Source organism: Schistosoma haematobium, chromosome ZW, assembly GCF_000699445.3.
Source record: "Schistosoma haematobium chromosome ZW, whole genome shotgun sequence".
NCBI lineage: Eukaryota > Metazoa > Platyhelminthes > Trematoda > Strigeidida > Schistosomatidae > Schistosoma > Schistosoma haematobium.
Window position 1 is genome coordinate 26,231,837 of NC_067195.1, and position 23,547 is coordinate 26,255,383.

The window sequence follows — 23,547 nt, forward strand, 5'->3', positions numbered from 1 at the left end:
TGGTTATTATTGGAATACACATGCCAGCCATCCTCGTGTATAATTACTGACCTGATCTGCGTTACTGAATAATTGAGTTGAGTAACCCGAATACGAGAATGGAAGTTATATATGTTTATATCATACACTCAGTGATCTCAACAGGATATCAGGGAGACGAAACAAAGAGGCCAGAGCATAACATATTGGAGAACATAAGATAGACATCTCGATTTATTCATGTGTTAACCAATATTTATAAATATGATCTACAGACATGTGATGAGTAGGATAAGATGTGCACACACATACACTCATCCAAAAACAGTCAGGATAATTAAGCCAATAAGTGAAAAGGTCTAAATATGGTTTAAAAAGCGAGTAGATTGACTTGTCCGGAAGCTAGAATAAACTACGATGGCGTAACCTAGCACTCGACGTTACGCTAACCCTCATAAATCCGTAGCGTGATGTAGGATAACAAAAATAAGTCGAGGCGTCTCATTCTATCTTTATAAGATATGCCAGAGATATATCAAACCACTTAAGCCTCTCGCTGGTGAACTCGTTCCATCACATCCGCCTCAAAATTGAAGTAACAACTAGCTGCTTGAATCCTATGACTTATTATTGCTAAAGCTAAATAATAATAACCACCCACACATTCAATAGACCGGTGTGTTTAGGTTATATTGTAGAACTCGTCCAAGTCACTACGTAGTACGATTATACAAGGGAAATTAGTCAAGTTCGTCTACCACTTTACTTACATATGATACTCATTAACTATGGTGAACCGACGAGGTTTCTTTGCGAGTGAAAAAACTTCTGTCTGTTACTAACGTATACCGACTCTAGCTTATCAAAGACTAGTAAACTAAACAGTCTCCTATACATTATTCGTGACTCTGAAACAGTCTTTGTAAGCAGAATTAAATGTATAAGTTGCAAGTGTTTTCAAAGTACTGCTTGTGTATGGTAACAATGCATGGTATTTAGATGGAGAGATATACATCTCAAATATGCTTTTATTGTTGCTAAAGGTGGTCAGTCGAACTTCTATAAACCCAACAGTTGAAAAGACAATTCGAGAACCTATAAGTTCTCATGTGTGCTTTGATGGTTTTTCTTTTTGCTGTGCAAGATAGATTTTTTGTTTAACTTTAAAATGTTTCAAAACATGATAACCGACATGATAAATGACATTTCATCTATCGCAGTGATCCACTGACTGAATCCATGACTCCTGACCCTGCAAGAGGAACGCATCTAGAACATGGGGAAAAGTTTATGTTGACAAAAATATGTGGGGATGTGAACTGAAAACCAGGGTCATGGTGAGGCAGTAACTCCAGGACCTAGCATTAGCGTTTGCCAATTCAAGCTACTACAACTCATAATCGCAAAGAAAAGGGGATTAACTAGACGGGAATCAAACATGAGAAAACTACCAAACGAGTCAAAGGTCTGAATTTGTAGCAAACACAGTTGCTTCTAGTTAGTTTGGAGGCAAGCCTTATCAAACGCGTTCTTCTGCATATATTGCGCCATTGTAACAGCCATTGAACAAAATGTTGAGACCCAAAACAAAGTAATTATTCTGACTGCAGTTTCACTACGCATCAAATCGTACTCCGTCTTCACTGGAGAATGTAGGTATTGTTTGAGACACGGTAGTTTGAAGGACAGTATTATTTAATGAACTTCAACATGATTTCACCATCGAAATAATAAGATACAATAAAATGTAGTAAAAAGACTTTGATGATATCGAGCTGGAAAACCTGAATTATATGTTTAAAAGCAGACAGTAGTTAAATTTTTCTAGCCCTATTAACATAAACTAGTTCCTAGCGTCTTAAAATCCTTCTTAATTGTATTACAATCAATTATGCTATCAATTCATTTTTTCGAATCTCTTCTAACTCAGTAGTTTTAGTTTTAACTGAGATTTACCCATTTCTTTCTGAATTATTAGCATCTTCTCATTATGTAGTTGCTTATTGTTAACCCCTTAATTTATTATTACTATCAATATTTTAGAGTTTCTAACTGGAAATGATATACATTCGCAATATTTTTATTTATTCTGTTAATTCAACTACATCTCTGCTGTACTATGCTGGTATGTGTCCACAACACCTCTCAATGAAACTCATTTGTCTAAGTGCTTCTAATCCACCTTGTAATTCTGACTTTTAAATACCACAGATTGTAAACAGGTAACAAGAACCTGACGAAACACAAAACGCACACATGTTAATTAGCTCAGGATCCCGTTCTTCTACTAAAAATACATTCGTTAGAACTGGAGTTTCTTATTGTACAGGTTTCTTACTATATAAGTGAGAATAACGATCAGATAAATTAGTTAATACTTCATGTCGTAGTGGCTTAGGTTAGCTGTTACTTTACATATTTCCTTTTGAAGCCTAATATTTCACCACGTGTGACATTGTCGCCCTACTTTCTTATGTCTTTTAGTCCATTTTTCCACTTTAATTTTTCCTCAGTTCTCTCCTTCTCTGCTATCTAGAACAGGAGCAATATTATTTAAACATTATGAGACCCTCTGTGCGATTAACACCCATTAGCAGCATTGTAGCGGTGTACTTATTAGCATGTTAGGACGTCACATTAAATCTATCTTGCTTGAAAGTATGACGTATCTTCTCTAAAATTTGTGACTCCTTGACCATGAAGCATCAACTTGTGTGTCTAATTGATGAAGATTTAGCAATGTATGTTTTTGAACAAATCGGCTGATATAATATAATGTCAACTCATTCGCCAGGCACTTAGGTATGAGCCACACTGTAAATGTGAGGGCTGATAATACTACCTGGCCGCCAGAACTTAAATAGGTCAGAAACTTTCTGTAATAGTTTAACAGTGTCATCGTTAGAACTTCCCTCTATCGTTATGAAACTGTAATTACTAGCTAAAACGGTCTTGCTTAAATATTACTAATGTATGTGAGACAATGATGGCATATCAAGGAAGCTCGAATCCGACATGTTACCGTAAACTGGATACATGTCTTTAAGGTGAAAACATCAGAGAAAAACCCCTAGGGCCATGGATTTGTTTAGTAATTTATTTTCACTTCAGATGGCAAAAGCCACCAAACTGGCGATTGACAGTTTGGAAACACTCATTTTATTTGTTCCAGCGTGTTATACAGCCATAACTGGGTGTCAGGTTTACACTCTCTGGGGATATCATCGAAAGAAATATTCACAAGCGTAGAGTTTGCTAAGGTTTGGGGAGTAAAATTGTATTTGATGGTCTTTATTCATTAAGCTCAGTAGATTTGGAATTTCAATCATCCGTTCTCTCTGAAGATCTTGCAAAGATTCTTTAATGACGTGAGAGAAAAATTGAATAGCGGTTATTCCAGAAGGAAAGGACATGTACGTAACAACCTGCGAATCTGACTGCTGTCAGGATTTTCTAACAGTAGCGATTTGTTTTACCAAACACAAAAGTAAGTCTCATCCAATGTTTGTACGTATTATCGGTAAATAATTTAAGGGGAACCCAGGAATAACTAATAATTCTTATTCCATTTTATAATTCAATCGATCACTGCCAATATTTTTGTAGGTCGTGGTTTAAATTTTCGAAATTAAGTGACTTATTACACACAAATCAACCTCCTAAATTAGTTGAACTGCTTGGAAGTTAACCTTCGTGTGAAAGTAATGGCGAACACAGATACTTAGGACAAAAGTGGGCTACTTTTGTTGAGATCAAAATTTTGAAACAAGGCTTACCAAGAGAGAGATTTAAGAAAAATTCGCAATCTCCCTGTGGCAGACGAAAGAGGCAACATTCTGATGCATTTCCGCCAAGAATTCCGTCAAATTTCCTCAAAGAATACCCGCCCCGATTTCACCATTGTTGTTCGCCTGGCTTGATTTTAGGCAGTAAGCGCATCCAAAAGTGAGTAGACGTGCAAAAATAGATGTCATAAAACTCCAGTTAAGTCATTTTGTTTTCTGTCCTTAAATCAAAAATATCGTATGATTCATCGTTCAACAAGCAACAAATGATGGTGTTCATCCAGCCAAATATTTATGGAAATTTTGAGCGAGACTATAGTTTATGGACGAACCAATCAGATTTAGGATAACAGGTCCTGGATTTGGGCGCGAAATTCACTCACTTATTTGTCTAAATAGTGTTTTGGCATTTTGGATGATGTCAGTTCGTGATGAAAACCATAAATCTAAACCCTAACCCTTACCATCAACTGTAAATCATAATCCCTATTCTTTATACTTCTTTATAAACCTCATTCACCTCCAGTAAGCAGGCAGACATTCTCAAGGTCACTTTAGCGTCGCTCAAATGTCCATAAATTATGGTCTCACCACTTCTAGATATAATCACTGACTAGATGCAATGACGTATATTGTGGAGAACAATGTGTAAGACCAAGACAAACAAAAGAGCACGAATTATTGAACCAAAATCCAAGGTTTTGAACTATTCTACACCCAAAATGCACAAACTAAATCATAAATAGCGTAATCACTGAAAAATCTAACAATTTTCGCAGGTTTGCAAGGGAGATACGATAAAAGGTCCTTATAATAATTACTTTAATGAATAGCAAACAATTTCACGGACTATTTTGTAGTGGTTACTTATTTCATTGCGTTAAAATCACGAGAGATGTGGTAACTAACTGCGAACTACCTTGAAGAGATTTTCAAAACTGCTGGAACCGGTACCATAGAAACCGAAATTCAATGAACAACATGCTCACAAGAGACGAATATAAATCGAATAGTTATTTTGTACTTCCACTTAAACGTTAAGGAGTGGTTTCAGATATTTGATAGCATCTAGTGAAGATATTCTATCCACCCAACTGCATTAGCCGTATTTCACTTGACAATTTTTCGGAGGTCGGTATATTTTGGGGGTAGGTGAGAATATGTGTCCCAGAAATGGTGAGATCATTGTTACTGGCACCTTTCACACCACAGGCTGGCCGTTTGGTCGGTCGCAACAAAGTTTTGTGATCAAAATGGGAATAATGAACAGACGCAGATAGAAGATAAAACTTACAAAACAAATAAATAGATAGATGAAGACAAGTGAATAATTTGCAATAATGATTTGTCAAATAAGAGAAAATGCTTGGGCAAGGATGTGACAGGGAGTGTAAAGGGAATAAAATCAGTAAGTGTGATAGCGTATTGCCTTAGAGGTACATTTACGTTTTGTCTTTGCATGTAACACGTATCAATGTACGTATGTGTCTATGTATGTCTGTGTGTGTAAGTCTGTGTGTATATATGCACATGTATATGAATGAACGTGTTTTTATGTACATATTAATTTAGTTGTGTATGTGGGCATGTATGTACATATGTGTGAAGGTACGAATGGATGGATTAACCGGCCTCGGGGGTGGGGTAACCTGGACTACTCAGGATGTTCTATACCATGATCCCATCCTTTTTCGTCCTTTTATAGCTGAGGCGAAACACCCCAAATCAATGAGATCGATCTCCATACGATTTGCCTTTCGATTATGTAAAGTTCTTTGTCTCACGTCTCTACTATCGTTTCAAGAGATACCAAACTTTCTTAAGGAGAAAACTTCAATAATGTTATGGGCTCAAGGGTTTGACCGGGCGTAAATCCCAAGCAATATCTAGAACAGGTCACATGTCAACATGCTCAGCTGTCTTCTAAAGAATTGGGTCAGGATGTAGGATTTATTTGGGTCTCCTGGATAGTTATCGCTCGTTATCACGTCTAATGTCAGCAATACACTTGGGCCAAACTGTGTTGAACTGCTGGAGAGGTGATAATAAATGTAGGTGGGAAATCTGTCTCTCCACGTGAGCACAGAAGAAATGTTGTTGACATATATGAAGGACGAAAAATGGCGTAATGATGGCTCCTCAAGATACCTAAGACACAGTCTTTCTCTAGCCTCAGAGCCCTCTACTTCCGTTCATAACCTTGTGTTGTGAGACTAATATTTCAACCAAGAAAATGGCGGTTTTGTGTAAACCACTTACCAGTGATCATTCTGTCTCACGTTATTATATCAGTGACGGCCGCATTGAAAATGCCCAGAGTTGTACGCCCTCCCTCAAGATTCCCGGAATTGAACATTTTTGCCAAACGTTGTGTGGTTGCAATGCGATGGTTAAATGAAATTTGGTAAAACCCAAGCGAACTTTATGGAATTAATGAAGTTTTATTAAATTTTTGCCAATTTGTAACGCCAATTGCACACCACGAGAAATCAGTGGATGTTTATAATATGGACGTACAATTGGGAACGAGGTTTCGATAGAAATATTGCAATCTATGCCAACCTTTTGGTTCCTTCAACGAAGCAGTAACCAGTTGTTGCTTTACTATTTTGACCTCCTCTTAAAGTTATATGATCTCAAGAAGGTTTGCGCTTGTCGCTCGGTTTTTCTGTACCGTTACAGATATTAAATATTATCTAATTGGCTGTAGTTTATAGACTGGAACGCACTAATAATGTCAGCCTGGTAGATATTTGTGGATTTGTATTTCTTGTGATTTCAGTATATTTGTCTGGGAGAAGTCAGGATTCTCGATACTAGCACCTACACATTACGAGGAAGGAGATTGGTTGTTGAAATGTTGATATAATAAAGTCGTTCTTTGAGTGCTAAGGATAATGAATTTTTCAAACCAAACAATCGATTCAATTAATTGGTAGTGCGTGTGCGAATGGAATTAAATAAATCTAAGTGAAAACGGGGATGATAATAATTGGGATGAGAAGTGCTTACTGACATGTGGTAACGATAAAGGTGTCAAATTTTATGACTTGCAACAGAGTCAGCCTGTCGAAGATGGGTATGGCGATCCGTAATTTAATACGTGTTTGTTAAATTTTCTCTGAAAACTGTCTACTGGTGAGGATGTGGTCACTTGGACTGGAAGAGCATTATAAATGTGGGCAACTTCCTGTGAGAAAAAGTGAGATCATACTCGGGCGTTCGCTTTTAGACGTGCAATTTTGATGCTGGAATTTACACTAACCAGCTTTTTGCTGAAAGCCACACATGGTCTTCATTTAAAAGAAACTACATCAGTGGTTGTAGTAGGTTTTTGATCAGATAACTTAACAGAACTGTTTGTGAGCGAAGTTACAATTTCAAACACACAAACCTTTCAATAATTATAATATGATAGCAGAGAATATAATCTATGTTGGAAATAAAGATGTTGACATACGCTTGATCTGGAATGTTTCGACATTACCACGATATCTTCGGTTAAACGTTCACCACCTGTCTTGGTCAGTCAGTCAGCTACAACGTAGGACCAGGCCCATATATGCACCGGCCCAAGCTGTCATACCACATTAGCACAACAAGATGAAGAACACCAAATTCATAGGAGCAGTTACTCCAACGGTAGAAATGTATAACAGAAATACCGCACACAAGAATATAATACAGGAAGAAAATATTATTTCGTAGAAAGAAAAATACGGAGCAATTTTAATATCATGGTTTAAGGGAAGACAAATAGTGTATACACCAACGCCATTGTGAAAGATTCTCAGCCATGTCGCCCGGGGCCTTCAACCATTTGTCACGATAGTCACGCGGACCCCAACCAAGTAGTCTGCATCTACCAACATGGCTCAGACTAGAAGTTAGTGACTATGGGCTGATGCTACGTTTTGGTTCGGCCGCCTCTCAGGACGAATCAGACTTCCAAGATAAGTGAAGTTGTCGACGCGTTCGATTACTTCACTCTCTATCCTGAATTCAGGTGTTGACGCAGGCCAGTCCTGAAGCAACAATTTCCATTTAGAAGGGAAGAAACGCATCCCAAACATCCTGGCATTGTTGCTCAGTGTTACCAAAACACTCTGCATTTTACCGGTGTCCTCACCGACCATATCATCTGCGTATTCTAAATCAACAGGTGAACCTCCTGGTAGCAGATAAATTACCGGAAATTCAGCCGATGAAAACGTTATTTCTAGCAGTAGGTTTATGATGAAATTGAACTAAATGGACATAGTGGACAGCCTTGCCGGACACCACTTGTGGTTGCAAAATCAGATGACAGTTCGCCATAAGCTCTAACTCGACTGATAGTGTTCGAGTAAAGAGCCCTTACAAGGTACACCTTTCAATGACAGACACTGCCACGGAGCCTCTCGGTCTTCAGAGTCAAATGCTGCTTATAAGTCAAGAACAACTATCATTGTCGGACGCCAATAAGCATACCTGTGTTCTGAAACCTGACGAATGATAAATATGTGGTCGATACAGCAACAACCAGGTCTGAAGCCAGCCTGATTTTCTCGTGTTTGCAGTTTACAATAGTATTAGATCGTATATACTATACGTTATTATATCAAACATGAAACCCAAAAATGTTCAACAAATCGATTATACTCTAATTATCACTCGGAAAATGGTTGGTAATTTAACAAAGTCATGAGGTCATCCTGAAATTTTAACCTTTTATTGTCTGCGTTGTGACTTACTTCCATGACAACACGTAAGGAAGTTCATATCTCTATTCGGAACTATTATTCATGACTAATGGATAAAATCCAACGGTGACTACTTCACTATACAGATCAAAGTAGGTGGAGTACATAAGTGTTCACAAACCAAAAGTTATGGGTTGAGTGCATAAACAATTACATCACGTGTCAACTAATTAAACAATAAATGATAAGTAGAACAAGCAACTAAAGCGGACCCCAACCAAGTAGTCTGCGTCTACCAACATGGTTCATACTAGCAGTTAGTGACTTCAAGGACTGATGCCACGCTTCGGCCACACTTAACTTTCTTCCGTCCTTCTCCAACACTACTCAGCATTGCGCGTCGTGGTAATCGGTGTTTAGACATACGTATCAAGTGGCTCAACCATCTCAGTCGGTGAAGATTTACAACCCCATCAACAGATCCACCATCATTACCGAATACCCTGTGTCTAACATCACTACCTAACTAAAGACGTTAGCAACCTCCGGACGTTTGTCTCAAAGATCTTGGTGATGACGCTATAGTATAATGCTGGTTTCGTGGGGCTTTACTTACTTACTTACTTACGTCTGTTACCCCCAATGGAGCATAGGCCACCCACCAGCATTCTCCAACCCACTCTGTCCTGGGCCTTCCTTTCTAATTCCGTCCCATTCTTGTTCACTTTTTCATGTCTATCTCCATTTCTCGGCGTAATGTGTTATTTGGTCTTCCTCTTTTCCTTTGACCTTCAGGATTCCATGTGAGGGCTTGTCTTGTGACGCAGTTGGGTGCTTTCCTCAATGTGTGTCCTATCCACTTCCAGCGCTTCTTCCTGATTTCTTCCTCCGCTGGGATCTGGTTTGTTCTCTCTCACAGTAGGTTGTTGCTAATGGTGTCCAGCCAATGAATCTGAAGTATTTTGCGTAGACAATTGTTAATAAACACCTGTATTTTCTGGATGATGGCTTTCGTAGTTCCCCTGGTTTCTGCCCCATACAGTAGAACTGTCTTGACATTTGTATTGAAAATCCTGACCTTGATGTTGGTTGACAGTTGCTTTGAGTTCCAGATGTTCCTCAGCTGTAAATATGCTGCTCTTGCTTTGCCGATCCGCGCCTTCACATCTGCATCAGATCCACCATGTTCATCAATGATGCTGCCCAAATACGTAAAGGTTTTTACATCTTCCAAATCTTCTCCGTCAATTGTGATTGGATTGGTGCATTCTGTGTTGTATCGGAGAATCCTGCTTTTCCCTTTGTGTATATTGAGACCTACTGCTGCTGAGGCTGCTGCCACATTGTTCGTCTTCTCCTACATCTGTTGTTGCGTTTGGGATAGAAGGGCCAGATCGTCTGCGAAGTCTAGATCATCCAACTGCATCTTAGATGTCCATTGTATCCCGCGCTTCCCTTCAGACGTCGACGTCTTCATGATCCAGTCGATCACCAGGAGAAAGAGAAAGGGTGAGAGTAAGCAACCTTGCCTAACACCGGTCTTCACTTCGAACGACTTTGTCAACTGTCCTCCATGCACAATTTCGCAGTGTAATCCATCATATGAACTCTGTATGATATGAGGCACGCCGTAGTGTCGAAGAAGTTTCCATAGTGTTGTTCTGTCCACGCTATCAAATGCCTTTTCGTAGTCAATGAAGTTGATGTAGAGTGATGAATTCCATTCAATTGATTATTCCACAATGATCCGTAGAGTTGCGATTTGGTCTGTACACGATCTATCCTTACGAAATCCTGCCTGTTGGTCACGAAGTTGGGCGTCTACAGAGTCCTTCATCCTGTTTAACAATACCCTGTTGAAGACTTTTCCCGGTATTGAGAGAAGAGTGATGCCTCTGTAGTTATCACACTTGCTGAGATCTCCTTTCTTTGGTATCTTGATCAGGTGTCCTTCTTTCCAGTTTGTTGGTACTTGTTCCTCATCCCAAATCTTATTGAAGAGAATGTGGAGTATCCTTGCAGTTGCCGCTACGTCTGCTTTTAGTGTCTCTGCTGGGATGTTGTCTGGTCCTGCTGCTTTGCCACTCTTGATTTGTCTGATGGCCATGCTAATTTCTTCAATTGTTGGTGGACCAACATTGATTGGGAGGTCCGTGAGTGCTGCTTCGATGTTGGGTGGGTTCAGTGGAGCTGGTCGATTCAAGAGTTCTTTGAAGTGTTCTACCCACCTGTTTTGTTGCTCTTCAATGTTGGTGATTACCTTGCCTTCCTTGCTTTTCACTGGTTGTTCTGTTTTGCGGCAATTTCCAGAGAGTTTCTTTGTCGTGTCATACAATTGTCTCATGTTTCCTTCTCTTGCAGCCTTTTCCGCCGTCGTTGCGAAATCTTCCACATATTTACGTTTGTCGGTTCTGATGCTTCTCTTCACTTGTTTGTTTACTTCTGTGTATTCAGCTTGTGCCTTGGCTTTTTCTGCTCTTGTTCGGCTGGTATTGATCGCTGCCTTCTTGTTCCTCCTTTCTTGAATCTTATCCAGTGTACCGACAGTGATCCATTCCTTGTGGGGCTTTACGGAACTTAAATGTTATATGTCATCATCTACTCATCTCATATACTTCTTAAATTGAATAAAAACAACCTTATGTATTGAAATCTGACCCCATCTTCCTAATTTGTCTATGGGATTTGTGTCCATTTTGAAGACGGAAGGCGCAACGGCAATATGGATTTCAAAGAATGGCCGTGTGCACGTTTCAAAAAGTCGAAAAACTATGATATGATTGCGCCAAGTTATCTACGCGTTAAGTGGAAAATTACATTTGCCTTGACTTCGTTGCTCATGTTTTTTGGGCTGAGATCTAAGCTCTTCATAGTCAAAAGATGGAGATCGCAGTCTACATGGGCCATCATCAGCGGATTTCCAAAGAAGCTGCAAGTGCGTTTTGCAAACTGAAGCAGAATGTTCTTGAATCGATATTTCGACAAGTGAAGTATAAGTTCTCTGTTAATTGCTCATCCTTCTATTGTTATAAGGTTCTTTATACTGTCCATACCACCCGTCTCAACAAAAAAATCATGGAGTAAATGAGTGGAAGTGTGCAATCACTTCTGAGTATAGAAAGCACATTTAAAAATAAAGGTTAGTATATTGATTGTTCATTAAATTTACCTGTCCTATTAACACCTGAATTTCAATGTTAAGAAATACTGTTAGTACAGCAAACAATAGTCTCACACACATTGGTGGAGTTTCGTTCTCCGAGCTGGTTGGTTCAGTCGTGAAGTTTTCATAGTTCTTCTCCGCCATTCCAGTTTGGGGACGTTGAGTGTATTGCCTTAAGTGATCCAAGTTGGGACATTTGGATAATTTTACGGATATAATTATTATCTAATTATCTTAGTCTAACTATCCATGTGATTGTAACGACCGAAGAACCAATATTCGGTTTGAACGCAGAACTAACGAACTGAAGTTTATTAGACCACGTTTTTTTGTATGGCCTACAGAGCGTTTATGAGTAACTCCTATTATATTATATTGAAGCACACGCTCCGTGTTCAACTTAAATTGTTGTGATTCGAGAAAGAGAACAAATTATATCAAAAGAATAATATACCTCAAACGGAACTTCTTGTGCTATACAGTCAAAACAAACAAATAATATGTGTGAAATATCTCAATGAGTAGAAAAACTAGATTTTCTGACGTTTCGCGACTTGGTGTAAGCCACGTCTTCAGAAAATAAATAACAAGTTCGGTTAATTTTTCCTTGAAGACGTGGCTTTCACTATGTCACGAAACGTCAGAAAACCTAATTTTTCTACTCACTGGGATATTACAAATATACTATTTATTTATAACAATCTACTCAATTTATTCGAATTCATCAAATAAAACCTTGGTAATGGTACCTATATACAGTCAAAAGTTTCACTAGCATAAAATAATGTGCTAGAGGGCAAAAGGAATAGTTAATAAACAAGAGTTCGACACCTGGGAATCAATAAAAATATTCTCAGCGAGATAAGATTCCGTTAATTTTTCCAAGCAGTCAGTCAAACGTTAACAGTTATACAATGAATCATGCCGTGACTTTGAGTTTGGTCAAGCACGACCCTATCGTCAATGGTCCAGTAGTATACAACGGTGAATTAAATAATAGAAGATATATCTTTAACCAGGAATAAATAACAAATGCCTCGAGAAGTAAGGCTTAAGAATATAAAGTATGGTTAACTAGAGATCTGAATAAAGGTCAAAACACAAGACAGGGAGGAGGAACAAATAAATGATGTTGATGTCAAAGGACATCTCAACTTTTTCTCTCCGTTGCACGCTTATTCCATATGCTTAATTCCGTCAAGGACAAACCATCTTTAAAGGAAACTACTCACGATTTTTGAAAAAGAAGTTTGCAACGAGAGAAATATTCACTGTACTTCTTCGGAGAAGTTGGTTATACTGAGTCACGAAACATCAGAAAGTTAATTTTTTCTATTCATTGGGGTATTACAGTTATGTTAATTTACCTACTATGCTTGTTTTCACTTTTATATGACGGCCTAAAAACCTTTATTAGACGGACCTTTATGTTTCTACGACAACGAGATTCATTAGTCCTTAGGGTTGCTCTTCACAAACCTTCAGATTGTAAATACTAACGACAACCAAGCAAAATGTCGAAATGTTTCAATCACTGAAAAGGAAAGTTTCTCACCTCCTCACAATTATCACGGACCATATCAGCGTTCTTTGAATCATCGTTTAACATATATTAATCCTCCATCTTCGTAATATTGGTTTTCGCGAAAACAAGTCCCTGAAATTGCTTTCTATGAGATACTTGAATGTTGAAATATAAAGGAATTGGTGATTTCCCAGTCACTCATTCATGAAATATTGCTTAGATAGCATTTGTAATTTATGCATGCTAAGTGACCTTATGGTAGTCACTTTGCAATTTTGTAAGTAGCTGAAATGTGCTTGTATGGGAAGAAAAAGTCATTATACATTCATCGCCTAACGCAATAACTTGATGGGTATTACTTCATTGTTGCAAATCGTACATATGTACACATCTTAGCGTAAAGACATGATGATGTCTTCTAGTAGTAAATTATTGACCAGAATTGAAGTCAGACAGAAATCGATGGACGTAAATGAGGGTGTTTTGATTGTAATCCAAATGAAGCTCGGAGTTCTGTGCAAATCAATTTATAAGTAACACATAAGTCACACCATCAATCCTATGTTACAGCCGGAAAAAAAGAAATAAGTTGACGTACATATCTTCGATTGTTCGAATTATTTTGAATGCTTTTTGGATTGGGAAATGTATTTGAGTCATTTGAGAGAGCTATGAATGCAAACATGGCAGAATTCGACCTTGGTTTGTGTATATGAACAATGCTATCACAGCCGATGTTTTAAAGATGAAGGTCTGTAGTGGCATTGGACAATAACCACACAATCCACAAAGCTGAACACGAGACTACTCAGAAAATAGATATTCAATATTTAACGCGGAGAAATACCTAACGATGGAGAAGGCGGGAAGAATGTATTGAATGAACTGGAGTTGGTCGAATGGCATGGCTCGGCCATGCAGGCGTGGTCCTTGTTGAATGTTATCCTATATCTTTTATTCATATTACATATATTGTTCTATCTCTAGCCTAAGCTTGTTCTCCATCATGCATTGGTAGTTGTTACGATACAGTGAGTTGGTGTAGAGGATGATGTGACTTCCACGTAAGGTCTTATAGACTAGGCAGTTATATCATGAAAAATCTACAATTATATGATTAGGTCTATTATTAGAGCAGTACTAATATCATAGTAGACCATAGTTCTACATTGGCAAGCCCGACTAAAGAAACATATCCTTTTATTGCTAATGTAAAGCCAGTGAAATGTCACTGAGCCCTAGCCAAATCATCCGGCAGTTGGATCACTGAATGTCGAACAGACCATCGCTCCCTGCCAAGGTCATGTACAACCAACGCGCATCAGTTAATCGTGTGCGATGGACTGGCCCATGTGGCAGTAGTCTTACTTTCGCTTGTATCTACCTCAACTAATATATTTCTGTAATAACCTCTGTGTTGTACAGTCTTCAAAGCATCTATGGTACCTCGATACCTCAATGGGGGTAGTCCACGTAAGGTGCTGACCACGAGGTGTGACTTCGACGTTAGTTGGTTCGTCACACCATTCACGTCTAACTCGAGTAGGCCTCCAATCATTTCGACATAGATCATCTGCGTTGGCGATCTACACTAATCTTATTTCGACTTTAACTTTCTTGGTCTATTTTATATTTATGTTAACCCAATATTCTAATAGTCTTCTGATTAATGCTCACATGGATTATCGTAATGTTATATTGATTAGTTCTCATGACATACTAGCTCAATCGATAGTAAAAACTGGTCGTCTATATTAACTGATTAACTTTGATGGTTCGTTAACAAGCTTTAATAGCATTTACATGCTTCAGCGATATAGACTTGTTTAAACATCAAGCTCTAGCAAATATGACCTGTAAATAGCGTAAATATACATTGACTAACAATGCAATCAAGGACTAAATAGTTATCTGGATCTAATTCTCAGTGTTCCTTCACTTAACACCTCATCCGTCCCCATTTAGAGTACGGAAACATAATACTTCCCCCCTCACTCCAAAAGGACAAGGTCACTTTGGAGCGAGCCACGAAATCAGTTCGAGGACTCAAGTGTAAACCTTACGAAGAAGGCCTCCATTCACTAGATCTTTACCCATTAGAGTATAGGCGTCTTAGAGGTGATTTATTAATGGCTTATAGTATTCTTAACACTTCTGGACATCCTTTTAAACACCTACTTAAGCTTGGTTCGAATAACAACCTAAGATGTAACACCCAGAAACTGGAAACACAAAATAGCAAGACGGAATGTAGACACAACTTCTACTCCTTAAGAGTTGTCAAATGCTGGAATTCGCTGCCGAGCGAGCTAGTCCAAGCGACTTCTCAGGAGTCCTTCAAGAGGCAACTTGATCCATTCTTAAGGACTAAGGACAGCATCACACTATGATTTACCAATTTCTTTTCCTCTTTTATTGTTGACATACCTAGGTTCCTGCCTGGAGGATTTGGTGATCCCCTGCTACTAGACACGGAAGCCATTGCCAAACAACAAGGACGATACTTCTCCGAAAACATACGATGGGTCGTTCAGTGGTGGCCACACAATTATCTGGATTCATTCGATTGTTCTGGTCCGAGCTAGCGGCAAAAACGTCAACAGCATCAAGCACCCTGGAAGTGATTGCCATACTGCATGTTTTATTCTGGATACTTTTGGATCATTACTACTCACGAATAGCGTTATATATGTCGTCCACTGAATAATCTAATTTTCAAAAATAATCAAGGCGAGTTCAACTATTTTACTTAATGATTTTTTGTACTTAACATGTATATGTTTTCCAGTTGCTTTTGCCATATATTTGTAAGTGTCCCTAGGCTAAATGCAGTAACTTCTTATGGAATGTTTATAACTCGTCATATTCCCGCCTGAAGTTTCACAAGCAGTCTTAACTTTGAACTATTTATCTGGTCATGTTCATTATTTTTAAATTGTCATATACGTCAACAACCTGCATGTTAACTTGGCCCGTACATACGTTACACTATATCTTCATGTCTTCTAAATTTAGAAATCATCTGAATCGCCTTTAACATTTATCAATAAACCTATCATAGTCGTTGTTGCTAATCGTATTAAAGTTTATGGCTTGGTTTATCATATTAGCAGCCTAAAATGCGAACATCGTTTAGATAATAAGATTAAAAATTTAGGTGCTATCAACTGCACTAGTAAAATAACTAAATCCTCAGGTAGCTGTTGGCTAAACAAACGTTTAAAACCAAAACTCCGTAGCCTACTAAAATTAACAATAAAAGAATATTTCTGAATTGAAATTTATAATTAAATTAGGCGTCTCGGATTCTTTAACGTTGTAAATTTCTGATAATTTCGAATCACCTAAAGCAACAATAACTATTTTTCCAATGACTAATCCACAATCAACACTATAACTAGTTAAACGTAATAGTTTCAGGATATCGGCATAAAGCATTGTCATGACTTGACAATCACGTAATATGATTGATAAAATTAATGAAACTATTAACAAAATCGGTGAGCAAATTATCACTAGTGTTGTTTTTCTTTTATCTTCATTCACTACAGATGATCCCGATCGTTGTTGCTACCTTGAAGTGGTGGTCGGGCTTGTCTATCGTGATGAAGCAACCGAGCTATACTGGCTGGAACAACTGTTCCTCAAGGTCCTACCATGTCAGACAGGTCGGTTGAAGAGCGGTAAAACTAAAAGCAACAAACCCAAGGTCCGAAGGCGAAGTCATACTGCTGACTGTACAGAGGTGTGACAGCAGTAAGGTGTTTCCTTCAGACAACCAGCATGACAGCGATGCTGCCTTCCCACAAGGAGGGGTGGAGTTAGAAAAGGTCGACCCTAAAAATGCACACCTCACCTTACCTCACGGATTTCCGTCTGCGGCGGTAAGGCCCTTTGAAGAACGGAGCTAACACGTCAAAAACCTCCCACGAAAAGGCCGTGCGCGACCGGCCTCAAGCAGTTGTCCCTTGAGCACTGCGGCAACGCTCTCAGGTCACTGAGACCACCTCTAATCCAATTTCCTTTTCAGGTACCTCAAGAAGAACCCTTCCTCGGTGTGGGCAACCGGGAAGTGATAACCGCCCTCATACCTCTAACAGCACTCAAGACCACTGTATTCATAATCAACCTCCCTCTTCAATTCCTATTATTCCTCCTACATCGACTTTCACCTCTAAACTTCCTCTTTCGGCTTCCTCCTCAAGTGTCACCATAGCCAACGATTCTAGTGCTCAAAACACTGTTCCAGGTCTACTGAAACCCTGCTACAAACTACTCATTCGAGTCTTCAACGTACGCACCCTATGTCAAATCGGTCAGCAGGCTTCCTTGGCTAAAACCCTAGAATTGATGTATGCTGTGTCTCCGAAACACGCATACAGGATCCCAGTGTGGTCATTCACTTGACCTCACCTCGGCAAAACGGAGAGCCAACGAGATACACCCTCCGTGTATCTGGTGACCCAATGGCCAGCTCTCGTGGACTGGCAGGAGTAGGGATAGCACTAAGCATGAGGGCGGAACAAGCACTGTTAGATTGGGTCCCCGTCAACAGTCGTCTATGTGCTGTTCGGCTAAACGGCTCCGTAAGGACTCGGAAGGATAGGGACACACGTCGTTGCCTTTTTGTCGTTTCTGCCTACGTTCCCACCGACTGAAGTGAAAGATGAATTTTACAGAAAGCTCTCTGAACTTCTTCAGAAAGCTAAACGTTCAGACATAGTACACGTGGCAGGTGACTTTAATGCCCAGATAGGTAGTTTAAACCAAACAGAAAGGCATTTAGGTGGGTATTTTAGTATTCCGGCACAACGATTAGATAATGGTGATCGCCTGCTGCAACTGTGCTGAGACAATCGTTTATTTTTAGCAAACACAAATTTTAAGCATAAAGAGAGACATCGTCTAACATGGCGACCCTCTACACCAAACCAACGATGGACTCAAATAGACCATATTGCCATCAGTCATCGTTGGAGAGGGTCGGTAGAAGATTGTCGTTCATTCTGGAGTACCTGCTTGGACTCCGACCATGCCCTAATACGGGCACGCATCTACTTGCGCCTCACTGGACGCAAAGAAAGCCACATTAAAAAGACCCATTAGAACTGAGTTGAGTAACGAGAAAACCGAAAGTAGGTTCCACGAACAACTGAGGTCATACTTAGGTAGTTCTGCAAACGAGGCTGACATTTATTGCACCGATAGACTCTCGTAAACTTTTCTCATGATGCTCCGAACATGATGACGAGAAAAATCAAATCAGATCTAGGTTAACCAAAAGTCTACAGAACGATCGTCAGCAGTGACCGGGCAACGAAAGCAGAAGAAATAGAAAAGGCATCGGCTGTAGGTAACCCAAAACAGCTTTTCAGACTAATGAAAGAAACTGGAATTAAGAAGTCATTTGTAAGTGAGACGATCTCAGAAAAAGACGATACTTATCTGCTCTCAGCTCAGACGTTTAGAACGATGGGCGAAACACTAGGGAGCAGTTCAGCTGACCTTCAGCTACTCTACAGCTGTTCACCATTCCAAAACAGCCTGAATAGAACACTGAACTAGGTCTCTCGACTCTAGTTGAAGTTCAAAAAGCTATAGCCAATCTGAACGAGGAAGAGCGTCTGGTTCAGATGCATTGGCTCCAGAGGTCTTTAAGAATACTGGTCCAATTGTAGCGATTAGGTTGACTAATAGTTTAGCTAAAGTATGGGAGTTAGACGTAATCCCATCTGACTGGTCACAATCACTGATTGTCCCAATATATAAGAGAGGGTTAAAATCATCCTGTGATAACTATAGAGAGACTAGTTTAACTAATATAGTATTTAAAATACTAGCCTCAATAATTATCGGGCGCTTAGCAATTACTTGTGAATTGCAAACACGAGAAAATCAGGCTGGTTTCAGGACTGGTCGTGGTTGTATCGACCATGTTCACTATTCGTCAGACTCAGTACTGACGTGCATCAACACCTGGACTGATGATAGGGAGTGAAGTAGTCGAACGCGTCGACAACTTCACTTTTCTTGGAAGTCTGACTGGTTCTAATGGGTTGGTGTCTGACGAAGTCTCATCACGGATTCAGAAAGCTCGTTTGGCTTTTGCGAACTTACGTTACATATGATGAAGGCGAGATATTCTTCTATCAATGGAAGGACGAGTATACTACGCGGCAGTTCGTTCTGTTCTACTTTACGGCCACTATACGTGTCGATTAAGAGTAGAAGACACCCGTAAGCTACTAGTATTTGACCACAGATGCCTTAGAAATATTGCTGGCGTCTGCTGGGATCACCGGATAAGTAATAGTGAGGTTAGACGCAGGGTATTAGGGAATGATGGTAAATCAATCGATGAGATTGTGAATCTTCATCGTCTGAGATGGTTGGGCTACGTGATACGTATGCCTGAACACTGATTACCACGACTCGCAATGCTAACCGAAGTTGGAGATGGTTGGAAGAAAGTTAGGGGCGGCCAAACCAAAACGTGGCATCAGTGTTTGAAGTCACCAACTTCTAGTCTGAGCCGTGTTGGTAGATGCAGACTACTTGGTTGGGGTCCGCGTGACTATCGTAACCAATGGTTGGAGACTCTTATTGACATGGCTCAGAATCGATCACAATGGCGTCGGTGTATACACTCCCTGTCTTCCCTTAAACTAAGAGATTAAAATCACTTCATATCTTTCTTTCTACGAACCAATTTTTTCTTCTTGTACTATATCTCTATATGCAATCTTTCTCTTATATATTACCACCTTTGACCTAACCACTGCTATGAATCCGGTGTTCATCTTGTTGTGCTGATGCGGTATGGCAACCTGGACCGATGCACATATGTGCCTGGTCCTACGTTGTAGCTGACTGACTGACTGACTACAGATGATTACAGTGTGTTTCTCCACAGTTGCTCATTCAGTAAATATCTCAGAATTTTGTCAGTCTAATTGATGGTTTAGCGACACAATCATGCATGCAAATAATCAGTATAAACAGTCGAGCAAATCTCCTGCAAACTGAAAACACCAATGTCGAATTTACCCCAACACTGACTAAGGTTCAAGCCATTATCATAGACATGAGTTGGGAGCGTACTCCCCTTGGTTACAACTTATGTTCTCTCTGATAATCACATGAGCATCTTTCACTATTAACCATCTTGTAAAAACTTATTTAGCCAAATACATCTTGCAGCACCACATCACTTAGTAATATGACACATAGGCTTAACTGATTTCAATAACTTATAACCACTGTATCTCAATTAAATCGTATTTCGCCTTATGATAAACTGTATACTTGCAACTAACTTGTATGCCCAATCAGCCGGCACGTATAAATATAAATAAATAGTCTGCCACAGAACAGAACATTGAGTCTAGAGCATGTCTCATACGAATGCAATCATGTTTAACGAATCACTCTTAGTTATCTGTCCAAAATCCATATTATTATCACTCACATATCTAAATTTTGTTTTGATAACCATTCATGTGTATTAGTAGTATTACTAAATTCTATCACGGTCAAGTAAAAATGAGGTTGAGAAAATCTCTCCGTAACTAAATAAACCGTATCAAACTAACTGGAGCACTAGTTGGAATTCTTCTCCACGGTAATACTTTTGTTCTTTCAGTTAGCCTACTAATATAGATGCAATTGGAAATCATATATGGACGGGTTAACAGCATAATTGTAAATTGATTTCATAATTTAAACCAAAACTAATACCGATATTAACATTTCTAAAATATTCATTACTTTAATATTTCTAAACACAATACTTACTACCTATGCGTTAAGTTATTAACCATCGGCTATCAACACGCATCGTTTTATTATTATTATTGTATTCCCATTTTTTATAGATCAAATAATCTTCACCCAAATTTTCATTTTAAGCGTGTTAATCATGAAAGCAGATATTTTAAGATTATTACATGTATTTCCCGACCAGATGCTGCCGCCTTCTTTTTGATTTATCTTTCAGCTTATCATTACCCGGGAGATTCTTACTAGTCTTGGTAACCTTCGGCGCACGACAATCCCATCCAATTCGGTATAGAACCAACATCACGTTGATTCTGATGGGAGAGTAGTGTAGTGGCATCGGACAATAACCACACAATCCACAAAGCTGAACATGAGACTACTCAGAAAATAGATATTCAATATTTAACGCGGAGAAATACCTAACGATGGAGAAGGCGGGAAGAATGTATTGAATGAACTGGAGTTGGTCGAATGGCATGGCTCGGCCATGCAGGCGTGGTCCTTGTTGAATGTTATCCTATATCTTTTATTCATATTACATATATTGTTCTATCTCTAGCCTAAGCTTGTTCTCCATCATGCATTGGTAGTTGTTACGATACAGTGAGTTGGTGTAGAGGATGATGTGACTTCCACGTAAGGTCTTATAGACTAGGCAGTTATATCATGAAAAATCTACAATTATATGATTAGGTCTATTATTAGAGCAGTACTAATATCATAGTAGACCATGATTCTACAGGTTCTCAATAACCTAATAAATCATTTGAACATTCTGAGTTCTGTGGTTTAATGTTAGACTCTAAAAATATATTTAAGGAGCCCTATGTTCTACTGAATTCAACACAACAAAAACCTTCTTGAGGTCAGTTAAATTTGAGAGGAGATAAAAATAGTAAAACAACAACTGGTTACTGCTTCGTTGAAGGAACCAAAAGGTTGGCATAGATTGCAATATTTCTATCGAAACCTCGTTCCCAATTGTACGTCCATATTATAAACATCCACTGATTTCTCGTGGTGTGCAATTGGCGTTACAAATTGGCAAAAATTTAATAAAACTTCATTAATTCCATAAAGTTCGCTTGGGTTTTACCAAATTTCATTTAACCATCGCATTGCAACCACACAACGTTTGGCAAAAATGTTCAATTCCGGGAATCTTGAGGGAGGGCGTACAACTCTGGGCATTTTCAATGCGGCCGTCACTGATATAATAACGTGAGACAGAATGATCACTGGTAAGTGGTTTACACAAAACCGCCATTTTCTTGGTTGAAATATTAGTCTCACAACACAAGGTTATGAACGGAAGTAGAGGGCTCTGAGGCTAGAGAAAGACTGTGTCTTAGGTATCTTGAGGAGCCATCATTACGCCATTTTTCGTCCTTCATATATGTCAACAACATTTCTTCTGTGCTCACGTGGAGAGACAGATTTCCCACCTACATTTATTATCACCTCTCCAGCAGTTCAACACAGTTTGGCCCAAGTGTATTGCTGACATTAGACGTGATAACGAGCGATAACTATCCAGGAGACCCAAATAAATCCTACATCCTGACCCAATTCACAGCTGAGCATGTTGACATGTGACCTGTTCTAGATATTGCTTGGGATTTACGCCCGGTCAAACCCTTGAGCCCATAACATTATTGAAGTTTTCTCCTTAAGAAAGTTTGGTATCTCTTGAAACGATAGTAGAGACGTGAGACAAAGAACTTTACATAATCGAAAGGCAAATCGTATGGAGATCGATCTCATTGATTTGGGGTGTTTCGCCTCAGCTATAAAAGGACGAAAAAGGATGGGATCATGGTATAGAACATCCTGAGTAGTCCAGGTTACCCCACCCCCGAGGCCGGTTAATCCATCCATTCGTACCTTCACACATATGTACATACATGCCCACATACACAACTAAATTAATATGTACATAAAAACACGTTCATTCATATACATGTGCATATATACACACAGACTTACACACACAGACATACATAGACACATACGTACATTGATACGTGTTACATGCAAAGACAAAACGTAAATGTACCTCTAAGGCAATACGCTATCACACTTACTGATTTTATTCCCTTTACACTCCCTGTCACATCCTTGCCCAAGCATTTTCTCTTATTTGACAAATCATTATTGCAAATTATTCACTTGTCTTCATCTATCTATTTATTTGTTTTGTAAGTTTTATCTTCTATCTGCGTCTGTTCATTATTCCCATTTTGATCACAAAACTTTGTTGCGACCGACCAAACGGCCAGCCTGTGGTGTGAAAGGTGCCAGTAACAATGATCTCACCATTTCTGGGACACATATTCTCACCTACCCCCAAAATATACCGACCTCCGAAAAATTGTCAAGTGAAATACGGCTAATGCAGTTGGGTGGATAGAATATCTTCACTAGATGCTATCAAATATCTGAAACCACTCCTTAACGTTTAAGTGGAAGTACAAAATAACTATTCGATTTATATTCGTCTCTTGTGAGCATGTTGTTCATTGAATTTCGGTTTCTATGGTACCGGTTCCAGCAGTTTTGAAAATCTCTTCAAGGTAGTTCGCAGTTAGTTACCACATCTCTCGTGATTTTAACGCAATGAAATAAGTAACCACT